Below are 17,874 nucleotides of genomic sequence, written 5' to 3' on the forward strand. Positions count from 1 at the left end.
AGGTTCGAGCCCTGGTCTGGGAAGATGCCACATGCCGTGGAGCAACTGGGCCCATGCGCCACAACTACTGAGCCTGCACATCTGGAGCTTGTGCTCCGCAACAAGAAAGGCCGCGACAGTGAGAGGCCCGCGCACCGCGATGAAGAGTGGCCCCCGCTCGCTGCAACTAGAGAAAGCCCTCGCACAGAAACGAAGACCCAACACAGCCAATCAATCAATAAATAGAAATGTAGAAGATTAAAAAAAGAGATTAACAACAATAACTAATAATAAAATAGGACAATTATAACAATATACTATAATAGAAGTTATGTGAATGTGGTCTTGCTCTCTCTCAAATTACATTATTATCCTGCGCTCCCCCTTCTTCTTCTTGTGACCATGAAATGATAAAATGCCTGTGTGACGAGATGAAGTGAGGCGAATGATATAGGCATTGTGATGTAATGTTAGGCTACTACTGACTTTCTGACGATGTATCAGAAGGAAAATCATCTGCTCCACGTCATCCTGGATCATCAAGCCATGTTGATGGCTGGGTGTCAGGAGCAGATGTTGATGGCTGGGGATCCCAGGTGGGACAGAACTGGAGCGGGTGAGATTTCATCCACTACTCCGAACAACATGTAATTTAAAACCTATGAATTGTTTATTTCTGGAATTTTCCATGTAATATTTTTGAGCCACAGTTGACTACAAGTAACTGAAGCTGTGAAAAGTGAAACCCCAGATAAGGAGGGACTACTGTACTTCCTAACAATTAAGTCATTCTTGGTTTCTAATCTTTCATTATTTCTCCCAAATTAACCAACTGTTTGTTTCAAACCATTTCATCTAAAAACAAACTGAATAAAACATACTTTTTCCTGAGTCTGTGAAAATTCAATAAGGCAAAGCTTTCATAAGGAAGCAGTGAAAACACACCTGCAGACTAATTTATTTATATGTAACAGTGTGCTGCATCCTAAAGATGTCTATTTCTATAGACATCTATAGATGTCTATAGACCCTAAAGGGTCTATTTCTTGACCCTTAGTCTCTCTGACGTTTGCAGGTAGTGGTGTGCACTTAGTTGAACATGAAGCATCAATGAATATCTGAGGCCCTTTTTATTCATTTCATTTCTCTTACGCCCCCTAAAACAATAAATGTTACTTTCAGTGAAAAGAATTCAAGGTGGATATTCAGTACAAGCATGTTTCATCAGGGAACAAAGGTTAGTTTTCATCCCAAACCAGAATGTCTGAATCTTTTGCGCCAAAGTACAAAAAGAGGTAAATCGGTCATTGGCTAATCCTCCATTTAAAATATGACAGCAGAGAGTGGCCATCAATTTTTGACTGCATGCAACTTATAAATCTGTCATTTCATAAGCTAATGAAATGACAGATTTATAAGAACCTTCCTTTCTATAAGGGGTCCATAATGCTCACCTTAAAAGTCATCACTGCATTTGCTCAATGTAAGGGATCAACATATTTAGGTTGATTTTGCTGAACTTTAAATATTAGGTAATTTACTGCTGATTAAAGCTAACAATATATTTAAAAAACAATCTAGATTAGGTTTTTGATAATGTCCTGAGATTTTAGAAGTCGGTGGTATTATGGAATTTTAATTCCCCTACATCTCAAGAACTCTGGATGACAGGGAAAGGATAGGGAGGGTGTACCTTGCCAGCTGCAACCCACGGGGTGGTCCTATAGTCACTGTCACTGGGCCAGTGAGGACAGTCACCTGAGGTTCATTAATCAAAGCAGCAGGAGGGATCAAGGTAAGAACATAGCACTTCAGAGCTTTAGAAAACACATCCAAATGCCCTAACCCACTGATGCTCAAAATAGACCCGTGAAATAGAAAATAGACAGGAGATGCTATAAAGAAGCTGGGATTCTAAAGTACTTATTTGTCCAAGGTCACATTGCCAGTGGGAGGCAAAGATGTGATTGTTTCTTTTTTTTATTTCTTTTTTTATTCTGTTTTATTTTTTAACATCTTTATTAGAGTATAATTGCTTTACAGTGGTGTGTTAGTTGCTGCTGTATAACAAAGTGAATCAGTTATACATATACATATATCCCCATATCTCCTCCCTCTTGTGTCTCCCTCCCACCCTCCCTATCCCACCCCTCTAGGTGGTCACAAAGCACCAAGCTGATCTCCCTGTGCTATGCAGCTGCTTCCCACTAGCTATCTATTTTACGTTTGGTAGTGTATATATGTCCATGCCACTCTCTCACTTTGTCCCAGCTTACCCTTCCCCCTCCCCATATCCTCAAGTCCATTCTCTAGTAGGTCTGTGTCTTTATTCCCGTCTTACCACTAGGTTCTTCATGACCTTTTTTTTTAGATTCCATATATATGTGTTAGCATATGGTATTTGTTTTTCTCTTCCTAACTTACTTCACTTTGTATGACAGACTCTAGGTCCATCCACCTCACTACAAATAACTCAATTTCATGTCTTTTTATGGCTGAGTAATATTCCATTGTATATATGTGCCACATCTTCTTTATCCATTCATCTGTCGATGGACACTTAGGTTGCTTCCATGTCCTGACTATTGTAAATAAAGATGTGATTCTTAATCTCAGATACTGTTCACAAAAAGAAAGAAAAAAAAAAGAAAGAAAGAAATATACTGAGACTCCTAGAGCTTAGTCCCAGGACTTTTTCGCTAAGTGTTCTTTTCTATTCCATGACTCTGCTTATCAAATATATGTGGATTATTCCCAATTGTATAACTCCCTTCTAGACCTCTCCTCTGAGCACAACATATACACGTTCATCTTCACCTACATCACCACTTGAATGCCTAAAAAGGCCAATCAGTCCTACCAGGGCTCTTGCTACTCCTCCTTCCAAAAGCTGTTCCCAGGCTTCCTCAGCTTGGTAGGTGTCACACCATTGCTCAAGTCAGGTGGGAATCATTTTACTCTCTGCCTTTCCTCTACCCCAGAATTCCACATCCAAGGCATCAGCAAGTCTGATAAGATTCCTCTTCCAAGATACTGTATATCTCAATTCCACCACCCCTCCCCACTTCCACTCCACCACTCAAGTCCAAGCCACCATCACCTCTTGCCGGGACCACTGCAATAGTCTCATCGGCTACCCTGTCTCCCTTCACAGCTCCATAAAAATCCATTCTACATACAACACCTAAAATCATGACCCTTTCCATTTGCACTTAAAATAAGGTGAAAGCTCCCATAAAAGCCCACTTAGCTATGCCGACATTTTCAGAAATGTTCAGTGTCTCAGAAATAAAGCCTCAGTATTGTCATGCCAGGACAGTGGCAGAGGAAACATGGAAAGTCAGGACTTAAACCAAGTCTTTCAAATGTCCTTTTCATTAAGCCGTTCAACTTCCCAATGATCTATTCCCAGAAACTTATCTGTTTCTCAGTTTTCTCATTTGTAATATTATAAGAAAACTGCTTATCCTCCTACCTCACCTGGTGATTAAGAGGATCAAATGAGATAATATATGTAAAAGCACTTTGAAAACATAAAGCATTACAAATATAAAGTAATATAAAACGCCTACTAATACAGAAATGGTGCTCAAGCATGCGGTTTTCTGGGCCTTTGCTTATAAGAAAGAGGAGTTAAGTGAGTCTAGCTAAAATAATTGACTTTTGGGAATTCTCTGGTGGTCCAGTGGTTAGGACTTGGCACTCTCACTGCCAGGGCCCGAGGTTCAATCCCTGGTCGGGGAACTATAATAAAATCCCATAAGGTGCACAGCACAGCAAAAATAAATAAGTAAAAAATTGACTTTTATCTCTCATCACTAGAATACATTTTGGCTGACTGGAGCCTTTTCTATTGCTTAAGAAGACTGATGCCAGATAAAAAAACACATGGCTGCCCTGGTTAACTTCCTGATTTCAGGCTTTACCTTACCAATAAATAAGAAATAGCCAGATAACTTTTACAAACACATTTCTGACTAAAAAGAAAATAGGAAGCTAAAAGCCCTGGTTTGGAAGGCTGAGAAAATGAGCCTCACCTTGCCCAAAGTCTATCCACAATTCTTCTCCTGCCCTCTCTCCAGGATGTGGGGGACACAGCTCCAGAGGAGATGAAAACCCAGGGCTGTAGGGCCCTTCCAAAACCCAGGGACACAGGATGACTCCAACTCTGGACCATTTCCGTAGCTCCTGGAAACTCTGCCAGACAGCAGGAGCTGCAGCTGAGTGCCGGACCCAGGTCAAGTTGGAGAAGTCCTCACCCCATCACCCCAGGATACAGACATTATAAGTAAGAAACTGGCCTCAAGTATGGCATAAAGTCTAATGGGCAGGAAAAAGCAAAATGCTTCTAATAAAGTGAGTCTATCACTACACAATTTTATTAAAGTCAGATTTATTGACAAAGGCATTGAGTTAGTAAAGAAATTGTAAAAACTGTGGCAAGATAAACAAGTTGCTGCATGTAATCTCCCTTTCTTCATGGCTGCCCCCAAAACAGGCCCACCAAACTGCACAATCATTTCACTACTTCTACACAGATTCATATTATTCAATTTAATTTTTTCATTGATTCTCTTCAAACCAGTTATCATTATTTTATTTCAGTTCTACTTAAGTTCACTGGTCCTTTAAAAAATAATACTTAGTGACATTTAATATATTCAGACTATAGAAATGGAAACTATGCCATAAATCAAGGGTCTGCAAGCTTTTATCTGCAAAGGGCCAGATAATATTTCAGGCTTTATAGGCTGCATACTGTCTCTGTCACATATTGCTTTTTTTTTTAAAACAATCCTTTAAATATATAAAAATTTCTTAGCTCTTAGACAATACAAAAACAGACCACGGGCTATAGTTTATCAACCTTTGTTTTAAATAATAATTGTGAACTAACAGCATATAGAACATATATAGTATACGCAACAAGAATCAGCCTTTCACTTAAAACAAATCACACTGGTTCAATAGGCTTCCTTTTCCTAAAGCAGGTTCTAAAACTAGGAATGCTCTATATTAGAGAAGGATAAGGTATATGTCCTATTTTCATGAAAGAAAAATTCTGCCCAGATATTTTTTTCTCCCCTCTTAGGTGGTCAAGGATAAAAGATGTTCACTAAGAACTAATGAAGCATCACTTAGAATGTACATATTTACAATGAAATTCAAAAGCCTAGGTTAATACTGTACAGACTGATAAAACACAAATTTGTGAAACCTCAGAAATCATAGACACAAAGCCGAAAAGCCAAAAATAGCTAGAATAAAATTCACCAATCCATCAAAAAAGGAGGATGTATTATTAAAATGACTTTCTTTTAGGAACTCTGCACTAACGATAAAAAATAGCAACAGGGCTTCCCTGGTGGCGCAGTGGTTGGGAGTCCACCTGCCGATGCGGGGGACGTGGGTTCGTGCCCCGGTCCGGGAGGATCCCACATGCCGCAGAGCGGCTGGGCCCGTGAGCCCCGCAACGGGAGAGGCCACAGCAGTGAGAGGGCCCGCGTACCGCAACAACAACAAAAAAAATAGCAACAAAATTCTGGAAGGATAATGGCATACAAATGACTTGCTGCAGTTGGTATTGCTACCCCACAATGCAATGAAGTCCATTGTAGCTGAGATAAAGGAACTCTTACAGAGTTGCTGCACTGTTACCAAGCAACAAGAAATAAAAAGTCAGGATTAGCACTTGATTTAACTTTTACCATCAACAAACCATACTTCTATTCTGCTATTCTTCTGGATGTGTGGTCATTAGGCTAAGAATTATTAATCTATAAGAGTACACACACAAAAAATTATGCAGTGAAGTTAATACCTGGCATTTACCAAGTTCATGTTTTTTATATTTACTGCTTCCTTGGTAGAAACAGCAAATAATAACAGAATAGTGATTTTACTACTGAGAAGGTTATTTTGTCAAAATATTCAACTAAATCTTCACTAAATACACCTTCATTAGCATTGAAATATTCTCAAATCAGTATTGCATTTTATGAAAATTCAAGGAAATGAATGAATTGTCTTTAAATATTTTAATACTTCAAAATAAGTAGAGTCAATCACTTCATTTAGTTTAGTTGTATAAGGATATTATCATCTGTCAAAGCAATGTACATCTGGCTGAATTTGTAGCATGAAGAATTTATAGACATCTCTTTCAGAGTGGTATAGCAATCACTTTTTAAAAAATGAAATCTAGAAGCACTAATAAAATCCTATAACTGAAAAACGAAAAAAGAAAAAAATGTAAATTAAGGATATTATATAATTTAACAGACTTAAAAATCAATCACTGTAAATGACATCCATAGCTCACCACATCATCCCCAAAGTTAACACTTGGGAAGGTGACCGTATTATGCCTTAGGATCATGAGGTCCCAGGGTTCATGGGGGGTTGGTGGGAAGAGGGTGTTCCTTCTGTTTGTATTGTATCAAATAGCTCTCTTACCTGCCTGTGTTTTTAAAGAACTTGTGTTGAGTGTTCAACCCAACTGGCCTGTGTGAATGAAGTAAAGAGGATTAGGATTAAACAGGTTCTTGCTGTCCTTATCTTCTCACTAAGGAAGAGAAGTAGAAAGCATTACCAGGTAAATACTGAAGTGCAGTGAAGGGCATTTACTATATTATGCTTCACACAGTGAATGTCAAATTTGACATTTCAGCCAAGTTCATAAATATCATGTCTCCAAGTCAATCAGCAATTTGTGCGTGGGCATAAATTCCATACAGGCATGGAGCAGTGGTCACCTGTGTATGCATGTGTGTGCTTGACATTGCATCTGTCTAATGAAGTTTCTCAACATGGTTACATGTGTTTCTCTTGGGTGGATGGAACCTGTAATTTTTTCCTGTTTAGACCTATTTCTTTTTTCTTTTTACCGTCTCTTGGAAAAATTATGAGTTTCTCTGTAATATCAAAAGGCATTAGCAATCTTAAGATTAGGAATAAAAGAAACTTAAGAGGAAAGGAATTATGTTTATCCCTTAGGCAGTTTCATTTTTCCTGAAGCAGGACGGAAGATAACCAGTCTCTAAAACATCGATACACTAATTGGGCCTGCTTGGTGGAGATTAAATGTTCACAGGATCCATTGAAGTGATTAGGTCGAATGGTTAAAATCTACTGTATTCCCGCATCCTAGTGTAAAGTGAACTAATCACCAGTTTGACTTCTCCTACAAAGATAATTCATGAGGTGTTGTCAACACAAAGTTCTCCAAACAGGGCCAGAGAGTCACAAAAGTCAGGAGGCTCCAATCTCAAATTCACATTCTCCATTCATCTCAGAGTTTTAAAGTCAGATTTGGGCGTAGTCATCTTGCGAACTATTACAAATGAACTAAAAACAGAAATCACACTTCACACAGCCTAGGAAGAAGATACTGCCATGATTCTCAAGACAGCTACCCTCATATGAGAGTCCTCGGCCCACCACCTCAGACGGAAGAAAGGGGAGTGTGTCATCCCCAGTCGCGAAGTCCACCAGGGAGGCTCCATCTGCTCCTCTTTGCACCGCCCAGCTTCCTCACCTCCTGGAAGCCTCTACTCAACTGTCATCTCAGTGGGGCCTTCTGTTACTGACCAACCCATTCAAACTTCCACTTTGGGGAACTCCCTGGTGGTCCAGGGGTTAGGACTCCACAGTCCCACTGCCAAGGGCCCGGGTTCAATCCCTGGTCAGCTAACTAAGATCCCACAAGCCATGCAGTGCGGACAAAAAAAAAGCAAAGGCAAAAACAAAATTTATCTTTCTTCTCCTGACATTTCATGTCCCTTTTCATGTTTTGTTTCATCTCCTTAATATTTATCAATATCTAATATAATATATATTTTACTTATTTATTGCACCTATTGTCAGTCTTGAGCATTATAATGTAAGCTCATGAGGGATACAATATCTGGTGATTATTTCAAAATACTACAAGAGGAGGCAGGAGATGGGGATGAAGATGGGGCAGGAGTGATCGTGGGCTGACAGTCATTGGAGCTGGAGGACGAGCTCAGATGGGTTCATTACACTCTTCTGTTTACTGTTGTGTATGTCCATTAGCCTTCATAATAAACATTAAAAACAAAATTTGTAATACCATTTACACTGCTATTTTCACCTTTCCTCATCCACCAATCAGGAACAACACATATCTTCTTGGCAGGATGGCAGATGTACCCTTAATCTTTTCCTCTAGTTAACCTCCTTTGGAGACATGGCATGTGCCAGGCACTAGTACAGAACGCAGAAGTCACAGGTCCCAAAGCTTGGCTCTTCTAAACAAAAAGTCTTAGGATGTCTTTGGAAAATAATTTTCCATAGGTCCATACCTTATGACTTAGAATTATTTTTAAGGGACTGATAACCACAATATTCCTGACAGTGGCTCTCTCTGCAGGAAAGGCAGGCAGACGAAACTGAGAATAAGTAATCCACTAATCCTTACCTTAGGTGGGTTCGTAGGTGTTCAATTTATTATTGTGCTTTATAGCCCACAAAGGCTACATGTATATAATACTGGTATGCATCAAATATGATGTAATATGAACAATTCTTTCATAAGCAAATATATAAATATGCCATAATATAAATATAACAAAAATAACTTTATTGAAGTTATGGTAATGAATGTGTTTGTCTTAACTAAAAGCTGAAATTAGCCAAAATAGCTGAAGAGGCCTTGCATAAACCCTGCCCTCTTCCAACACCAGCCAGGGCACACACCTGAAGAAACTAGCTGGGTTATTTTGTTCACAGGTAACCTCAATAGCCTTCAGTGGCTGAGTCAGATGACCTTCCCTGACAGCACGGGCATGCCAGGTTCCTTGCAGGAGGCAAAGCATCAACAGGCTCCTGAGTGAAGCACTCCCACCCCTCCCCCTGAGTTTTCTATTATAAGTTGCTTTAAAAAAAAAAATGTAAAGACAGGTAACTTCCCAGAGAAACACAGACTGATTGGATATGCACCCAGGAGATTGGCTGAGGGGCTCGTGGGAAGTTGAAGGGTTAACAGACCCCTACAAAAGCCAAATGAGTTCCACAGTACTGCTGTTACTCATACACATGGAACGTAATGCCAAGAGTTGTTCCCTGGCTGGTCTTGCACTTAAACTTGTGAAGTTTATCAGGGAAGATTCCACCCACTCAAAGAGGAGGTCCAGAAATAACACTGTCTGTCCTAAAAAAGAGAAATATCTTTCTGGCATGTTTGCCATATGTGCACCCACTTGTACTATTTTCCCCAAGTAACTAGCCCCAGTTCCTTAAGAGACGGAGAAAGAGACAGCCAGCCTTCACTATGTCACAATTTTGTTGCGAAACATGCAAATGGCTGCAGGTTTTAAGAATGCAAATGCAATATTCATATCGGTTTTGTTAAAGGAGAAAACAGACATAATTGGTTTTCCACAACTCATAAGTTTGTTTAGAACACATTTGAAAGGCAAAATTTTTCCAAAAAGGAGCAATATCCCACTTTTAGAGAAACCAGAAATAATTCACGTCAAGGGCCAATTTGGCATTCTCTTCAATTCAAGATAAATATACTGGTTTACCTCTTGTCAATTGGAGGAGAAATTATGAACCAAAAAAGCAAGAGACAGCTTTATATTCCTTTGCCACCCTGCTTCTTTATTTTTTATTTATTTATTTATTTATTTGGCTGCATTGTGTCTTTGTTGCTGTGCACAGGCTTTCTCTACTTGTGGCGAGCGGGGGCTACTCTTCATTGCAGTGCGCAGGCTTCTCATTGCGGTGGCTTCTCTTGCTGCAGAGCATAGCCTCTAAGCGCGTGGGCTTCAGTAGTTGTGTCACATGGACTCAGTAGTTGTGGCTCGCGGGCTCTAGAGCACAGGCTCAGTAGTTGTGGTGCACAGGCTTAGTTACTCCGCGGCATGTGGGATCTTCCTGAACCAGGGCTTGAACCCATGTCCCCTGCATTGGCAGGAGGATTCTTAACCACTGTGTCACCAGGGAAGTCCCCTGCCACCCTGCTTCTACGTGCAAAAAAACTTTAAGATATCTGAGGGAATTATCATTAATATTTTAGATATTTATAGTTCTACCCCTCTCTTACCTCCCATAAAGCTCAAGTTATAGGGGGTAACCAGGGAGAAAGGCTGAAAAGATGCAGCACCAGGGAGTGGAGTGGTGCTTTCGGAGACAGGCTCTAACCCAGATCCTGCTACTGAAAAGTCCTCCATGTCCTCATCTATAAGAGAAAGGAGATGAGCTAAGAGTTCCAAAAAAAAAAAAAGGCTTTGTCTGAAATGTAGGGTGTAGTCATTGTTAAAGCTCCCACGGCTTAAGATACTGCAGTACAAGAATAGACATTCAATCACCACGTTCAGGGAAGTTTGTGAAAAGCTGCACAGTTCAGAGAGGTGACACAACAGAATGAACAGAATCCAAGAGGAAGACTGAATGAATCCACAGGGCTACTGATCACAGGATGGTTTTTCTCAAAGCCCTCTTGGAGGTAGATGGTGCAGGAGGCAAAAAGACCATAATTGGAATAACTGGCAAGGAAAGCTGGGGGTAGACAAATACATTGGCCAGAAACTCCCAATCTGCTTGATTCTAATAGTTAGCATTGAAATGAACTACTTCCAGAGATTCAATACCTTTCAAGATTTTGAAACACCATTCATTGATGATGATTTGAGAATATTTCATAAAATGGGGGAAAAGTGCAGACACCCCAGAATCAGTCATTCCGTGGTTCTATCCTAGCTCCATCTAGCTGTGTGACATCAGGTATATAACCTAACCTCTCTGTGCTTTTAAGTCCTTATCTGTAAAACAAGGATAATAATGATTCCTACCTCATAAGACTATTGTTAACATTAAAAATATTAACAATAACCATGAAGAATACAGCAGTGACTAACACATAATAAATGCTTGATTAATAGTAACTATTATTATTGTTAATATTTAACAGGCAGGAAAATACGCAGGTAATTTAAGATCTCTGAAGACTCCTGTTAAACCAGCTCATAATCATCCATCTCACTAGGACCACTGTACAATAAAGTAGGATGGGGCTACAGGAAAAGAATTACAGAGTCCCAAAGGCCAATGCAGGTAAAAGAGTGCACAAAACATAGCACAGAAGAGGAGCTGGAGGTCCAGGGTAGTCACTAGACTAAGAATAATACAAAACTCACAGTCCAGATAGATTTTTTGTTATGAGAAGACACCCAATCTATTCATCATCCCCAATTCCAAATTATCTTCTACATCCAAGAGCACAAGTTCTTACAATTCAACCTAAAGGCATGTGGACCTCTTCTACTATGAGCATGCAGAGGGATCAGGCTTACAATATTTTCTTGTCTAAATGGCTGTTTTGCTTATATTTCTAAACTAGAATGACATATTATATTTCATCTTGATCCTTCCAATTAGGCTCTGTCCAATCAAACGTTCTCCAGTGATGACAATATTTTTTATCTATGTTGATCAACACAATAGTCACTAGCATATGTAGTTACTGAAGAGAAACTGAATTTCTACCTTATCTAATTTTAATTAATTTAAATTTTAAAAGTCACATGTGGCTAGTGGCTACCAGTTGGACAGTGCGGGTATAATCAATTGGGAGTGGCCATCAGCAGCACTATACTCAAAGGGATCCTAATGTGAGTCTGTGTCTAACAGGACAGAATGCTGTGAATCAGAGATGTCTGTTCTAGGACACAGGAAGGGCAGCTTTTATCATATTTGCGGGATCAATTAAAGGATTTTATCTCCCCTTCCCTTATGCCGACAGAGAACCTCTCTTTCCTAATATCGACATTAATTCTCAGACAGTAGAGAGTCACTTCCTGCTTTTGGAAGAGATAAGATTGGCTGAAAAGAACCAGATTATAAAAGAAGGAAAAAAAGAAATTCACCCAGGACAATTCATACTGTCCCATGGTACTCAGAGAAAAAATATTGGTTTGTGGCAGTTTTACAGAAGTACATACAATCAAGAGGGAGTTAAACTATCAATTATTTTAAGCTACGCTATAGGCTTTTTTTCAGTACTGTTTCAGATGTGTGCAATGGACAGGTCATTAAGATGATTCTATTAAAAAAAAAAGATCGCACAGAGAGAGTAAAACACATTCTCCATTTTAAATGCAGAAAATATACTGAAGCCATTGCAAAAGAAACCACCCTGCCAGTGTTGAAAGTACCACATGCCCCAGCACTTTAAAAATAATAAACTTCAAACATTGTAAATTAACTATACTTCCATAAAAGAGGAAGAAAACAAACAAAAAAACGAAGCCAAACTAGGGCTATCTACTACTACTACTACTAATAATAATATACATCACTTTCCAAGAGAGAAACAGAACTCTAACATTTGATTATTTCAAACATACGGCAGCACTGCCTCCATGAAATACCATCTTGGGCAAGCATATGGAGGAATGGAAAAATGCCAGGTAGAATACTAGCATCACAAGAAAAATCAAGAACATATATTCTCATTTCCAGATCGCAGGATGGGTTCCTATAAAGCCCTCCCATGGGAAAGCTATCTCAAACGCCCAAGAAAATGTGGTTCCAAAGTGATCCTCAAAGCCTAAATGAATCATTCTGAAGTCTCCTTTCAGGTTCAAATATGTATAAACAAAATGGCAAGATTTTGGTATAAGCACCTATTTCTGTCCCAGAGATTGAACCCTGGGAAGGTTCTAAAATTATTCTAGTCTCTTCCAAACCCTGAGATCTCCAAAGGAGAGTCAGTTAGTGCCTTAATTCAACTGTTCCGAAGAGAACCACATCAAAGCAGTGAGCTGTACTAGCCTCCTTCTTCCTTAAAGTAACACCAGTATCTAACAGTGAGATAAGGAACTTCTCCTAATACAACTTACTATTTACCTAGGATTCTGTAGACAAGAATTCATCTGGAGACAAACAGGAGAACAATTATACCACAGAAGTCCACCCACTAGAGTGAAGGTTCTGAGCCCCACATCAGGCTTCCCAGCCTGGGGGTCGAGCAACAGGAGGAGGAATTCCTAGAGAATCAAACTTTGAAGGCTAGTGGGATTTGACTGCAGGGGAAGGGGAAACACAGACTCCACTTCTGGAGGGCACACACAAAGTAGTGAGTGCATCAGGACCCAGGGGGAAGGAGCAGTTATCCCATAGGAGATTGAACCAGACCTATCTGCTAGTGTTGGATGGTCTCCTGCGGGAGCGGGGGGGGGGGGGGGGCGGGGGCGAGGGCAGCTGTGACTCACCGCTGGGACAAGGACACTGGCAGCAGAAGTTCTGGGAAGTACTCCTTGGCATGAGCCCTTCCAGAGTCCACCATTAGCCCCACCAAACAGCCTCTAGGTGACAGTGCTGGGTTGCCTCAGGCCAAAAAACAAACAGGTAGGAAAGTCAGCCCCACCCATCAGCAGACAAGTGGATTAGAGTTTTACTGAGCTCTGTCCACCAGAGCAACACCCAGCTCTACCCACCACCAGTCCCTCCTATCAGGAAGCTTGCACAAGCCTTTTAGATAGCATCATCTACCAGAGGGCAGACAGCAGAAACAAGAAGAACTACAATCCTGCAGCCTGTGGAACAAAAACGACATTCACAGAAAGATAGACAAAATGAAAAGGCAGAGGACTATGTACCAGATGAAGGAACAAGATAAAACCCCAGAAAAACACCTAAAAACACCTAAAGGAGATAGGCAACCTTCCAGAAAAAGAATTCAGAATAGTGATAGTGAAATTAATCCAGGACCCCAGAAAAAGAATGGAGGCAAAGATCGAGAAGATTCAAGAAATGTTTCACAGAGACCTAGAAGAATTACAGAACAAACAAACAGAGATGAACAATACAATAACTGAAATGAAAAATACACTAGAAGGAATCAATAACAGAATAACTGCGGCAGAAGAATGGATAAGTGACCTGGAAGACAGAATGGTGGAATTCACTACTGCAGAACAGAATAAAGAAAAAAGAATGAAAAGAAATGAAGTCAGCCTAAGAGACCTCTGGGACAACATTAACTGCACCAACATTTGCGTTATAGGGATCCCAGAAGGGGAAGAGAAAGAGAGGACCCGAGAAAATATTTGAAGAGATTAGAGTCGAAAACTTCCCTAACATGGGAAGGAAGTAGCCACCCAAGTCCAGGAAACCCGGAGAGTCCCAGGCAGGATAAACCCAAGGAGAAACATGCCAAGACATAGTAATAAAATTGAGAAAAATTAAAGACAAAGAAAAATTATTAAAAACAAGGGAAAAACAACAAATAACATACAAGGAAACTCCCATAAGTTTAAGAGCTGATTTCTCAGCAGAAACTCTACAAGCCAGAAGGGAGTGGCACGATATATTTAAAGTGATGAAAGGGAAGAACCTACAAACATGATCACTCTACCCAGTGAGGATCTCATTCAAATTCAATGGAGAAATCAAAAGCTTTACAGACAAGCAAAAGCTAACAGAATTCAGCACAACATAACTAGCTCTACAACAAATGCTAAAGGAACTTCTCTAAGTGGGAAACACAAGAGAAGAAAAGGACCTACAAAAACAAACGCATAACAATTAAGAAAATGGTAATAGCAACATACATATCAATAATTACCTTAAACATGAATGGATTAAATGCTCCAACAAAAGACACAGGCTCACTGAATGGAAACAAAAACAAGACCTATATATGCTGTCTACAAGAGACCCACTTCAGACCTAGGGACACATACAGACTCAAAGTGAGGGGATGGAAAAAGATATTCCATGCAAATGGAAATCAAAAGAAAGCTGGAGTAGCTATACTCATATCAGATAAAATAGACTTTAAAATAAAGAATGTTACAAGAGACAAGGAAGGACACTACAAAATGATCAAGGGATCAATCCAAGGAGAAGATATAACAATTATAAATATATATGCACCCAACATAGGAGCACCTCAATACATAAGGCAACTGCTAACAGCTATAAAAGAGGAAATCGACAGCAACACAATAGTGGGGGACTTTAACACCTCACTTACACCAATGGACAGAACATCCAAACAGAAGATTAATAAGGAAACACAAGCTTTAAATGACACAGTAGACCATATAGATTTAATTGATATTTATAGGACATTCCATCCAAAAACAGCAGATTACACTTTCTTCTCAAGTGCACATGGAACATTCTCCAGGATAGATCGATCACATCTTGGGTCACAAATAAAGCCTCGGTAAATTTAAGAAAACTGAAATCATATCAAGCATCTTTTCCAATCACAATGCTATGAGATTGGAAATAAGTTACAGGGAAAAAAATGTAAATAGCACAAACACATGGAGGCTAAAAAATACGTTACTAAATAACCAAGAGATCACTGAAGAAATCAAAGAGGAAATAAAAAATACCTAGAGACAATTGACAATGAAAACACGACGATCCAAACCCTATGGGATGCAGCAAAAGCAGTTCTAAGAGGGAAGTATATAGTAATACAAGCCTACCTCAAGAAACAGCAAACATCTCAAATAAACCATCAAACCTTACAAGTAACTAGAGAAAGAAGAACAAACAAAACCCAAAGTTAGTAGAAGGAAAGAACTCATAAAGATCAGAGCAGAAATAAAAGAAATAGATACAAAGAAAAGAATAGCAAAGATCAATAAAACTAAAAGCTGGTTCTCTGGGAAGATAAATAAAATTGATAAACCTTTAGCCAGACTCAACCAGAAAAAGAGGGAGAGGATGCAAATTAATAAAATTAGAAATGAAAAAGGAAAAGTTACAACGGAAACTGCAGAAATACAAAGCATCCTAAGAGACTACTATAAGCAACACTTTGCGAATTAAATGGACGACCTGGAAGAAATGGACAGATTCTTAGAAAGGTATAACCTTCCAAGACTGAACCAGGAAGAAACAGAAAATAAGAACAGACCAATCACAAGTAATGAAATTGAAACTGTGATTAAAAATCTTACAACAAACAGAAGTCCAGGACCAGATGGCTTCACAGGTGAATCCTCTCAAACATTTAGAGAAGAGCTAACACCCATCCTTCTCAAACTCTTCCAAAATATATCAGAGGAAGGAACACTCCAAAACTGACTCTACAAGGCCACCATCACCCTGATACCAAAACCAGACAAAGATACTAGAAAAAAAGAAAATTACAAACCACTATCACTGATGAATATAGATGCAAAAATCCTCAAAATACTAGCAAACAGAATCTGACAACACATTAAAAGGATCATACACCATGATCAAGTGGGACTTATCCCAGAGATGCAAGGATTCTTCAATATATGCAAATCAATCAATGTGATACACCATATTAACAAATTGAAGAATAAGAACCATATGATCATCTCAATAGATACAGAAAAAGCTTTTGACAAATTCAACATCCATTTATGATAAAAGCTCTCCAGAGAGTGGGCATAGAGGGAAAACTACCTCAATATAATGAAGGCCATATATGACAAACCCACAGCAAACATCATTCTCAATGGTGAAAAACTGAAAGCATTTCCTCTAAGATCAGGAACAAGACAAGGATGTCCACTGTCACCGCTATTATTCAACATAGTTTTGGAAGTCCTAGCCATGGCAGTCAGAGAAGAAAAACAAATAAAAGGAATACAAATTGGAAAAGAAGAAGTACAACTGTCATGGTTTGCAAATGACATGCTATTATACATAGATAATCCTAAAGATGCCACCAGAAAACTACTAAAGCTAATCAATGAAGCTGGTGAAGTTGCAGGATACAAAATTAATGCACAGAAATCTCTTGCAGTCCTATACACTAACAACAAAAGATCAGAAAGAGAAATTAAGGAAACAATCCCATTCACCATTACAACAAAAAGAACAAAATACCTAAGAATAAACCTACCTAAGGAGGTAAAAAACCTGTACTCAGAAAACTATAAGACACTGATGAAAGAAATCAAAGACAATACAAACAGATGGAGAGATATACCATGTTCTTGGATTGGAAGAATCAATATTGTGAAAATGGCTATACTACCCAAAGCAATCTATAGATTCAATGCAATCCCTATCAAATTACCAATGGCACTTTTTACAGAACTAGAACAAAAAATCTTAAAATTTGTATGGAGACACAAAAGACCCAGAATAGACAAAGCAAACTTGAGGGGAAAAAACAGAGCTGGAGGAATCAGACTCCCTGACTTCAGACTATACTACAAAGCTACAGTAATCAAGACAATATGGTACTGGCACAAAAACAGAAATATAGATCAATAGAACAGGATAAAAAGCCCAGAGATAAACCCACGCACCTATGGTCAACTAATCTATGACAAAGGAGGCAAGGATATACACGGAGAAAAGACAGTCTCTTCAGTAAGTGGTGCTGGGAAAACCAGACAGCCACATGTAAAAGAATGAGATTAGATCACTCCCTAAAACCATACGCAAAAATAAACTCAAAATGGATTAGAGACCTAAATGTAAGACCAGACACTGTAAAGCTCTTAGAGGATAACATAGAACACTCTGACATAAATTACAGCAATATCTTTTTTGACCCACCTCCTAGAGTAATGGAAATAAAAACAAAAATAAACAAATGGGACCTAATGAAACTTAAAAGCTTTTTCACAGCAAAGGAAACTATAAACAAGACAAAAAGACAACCCTCAGAATGGGAGAAAATATTTGCAAAAGAAACAATGGACAAAGGATTAATCTCCAAAATATATAAACAGCTCATGCAGCTCAATATTAGAAAAACAAACAATCCAATCCAAAAATGGGCAGAAAACCTAAATAGACATTTCTCCAAAGAAGACATACAGATGGCCAAGAGGCACACAGAAAGCTGGTTAAAAATCACTAATTATAAGAGAAATGCAAATCAAAACTGCAATGAGGTGTCACCTCACACCGGTC

The 17,874-nt window shown here is 39.1% G+C and overlaps 1 protein-coding gene across 1 annotated transcript in view; it reads right to left on the reverse strand.

The window, feature by feature from the left end:
* The window catches only part of OXCT1 (3-oxoacid CoA-transferase 1), a 137,623-nt gene that overhangs the window by 95,654 nt on the left and 24,095 nt on the right, over positions 1-17,874 (reverse strand). The window lies entirely within an intron of this gene.

The sequence above is a fragment of the Mesoplodon densirostris genome, chromosome 3 (assembly GCF_025265405.1).
Source record: "Mesoplodon densirostris isolate mMesDen1 chromosome 3, mMesDen1 primary haplotype, whole genome shotgun sequence".
NCBI lineage: Eukaryota > Metazoa > Chordata > Mammalia > Artiodactyla > Ziphiidae > Mesoplodon > Mesoplodon densirostris.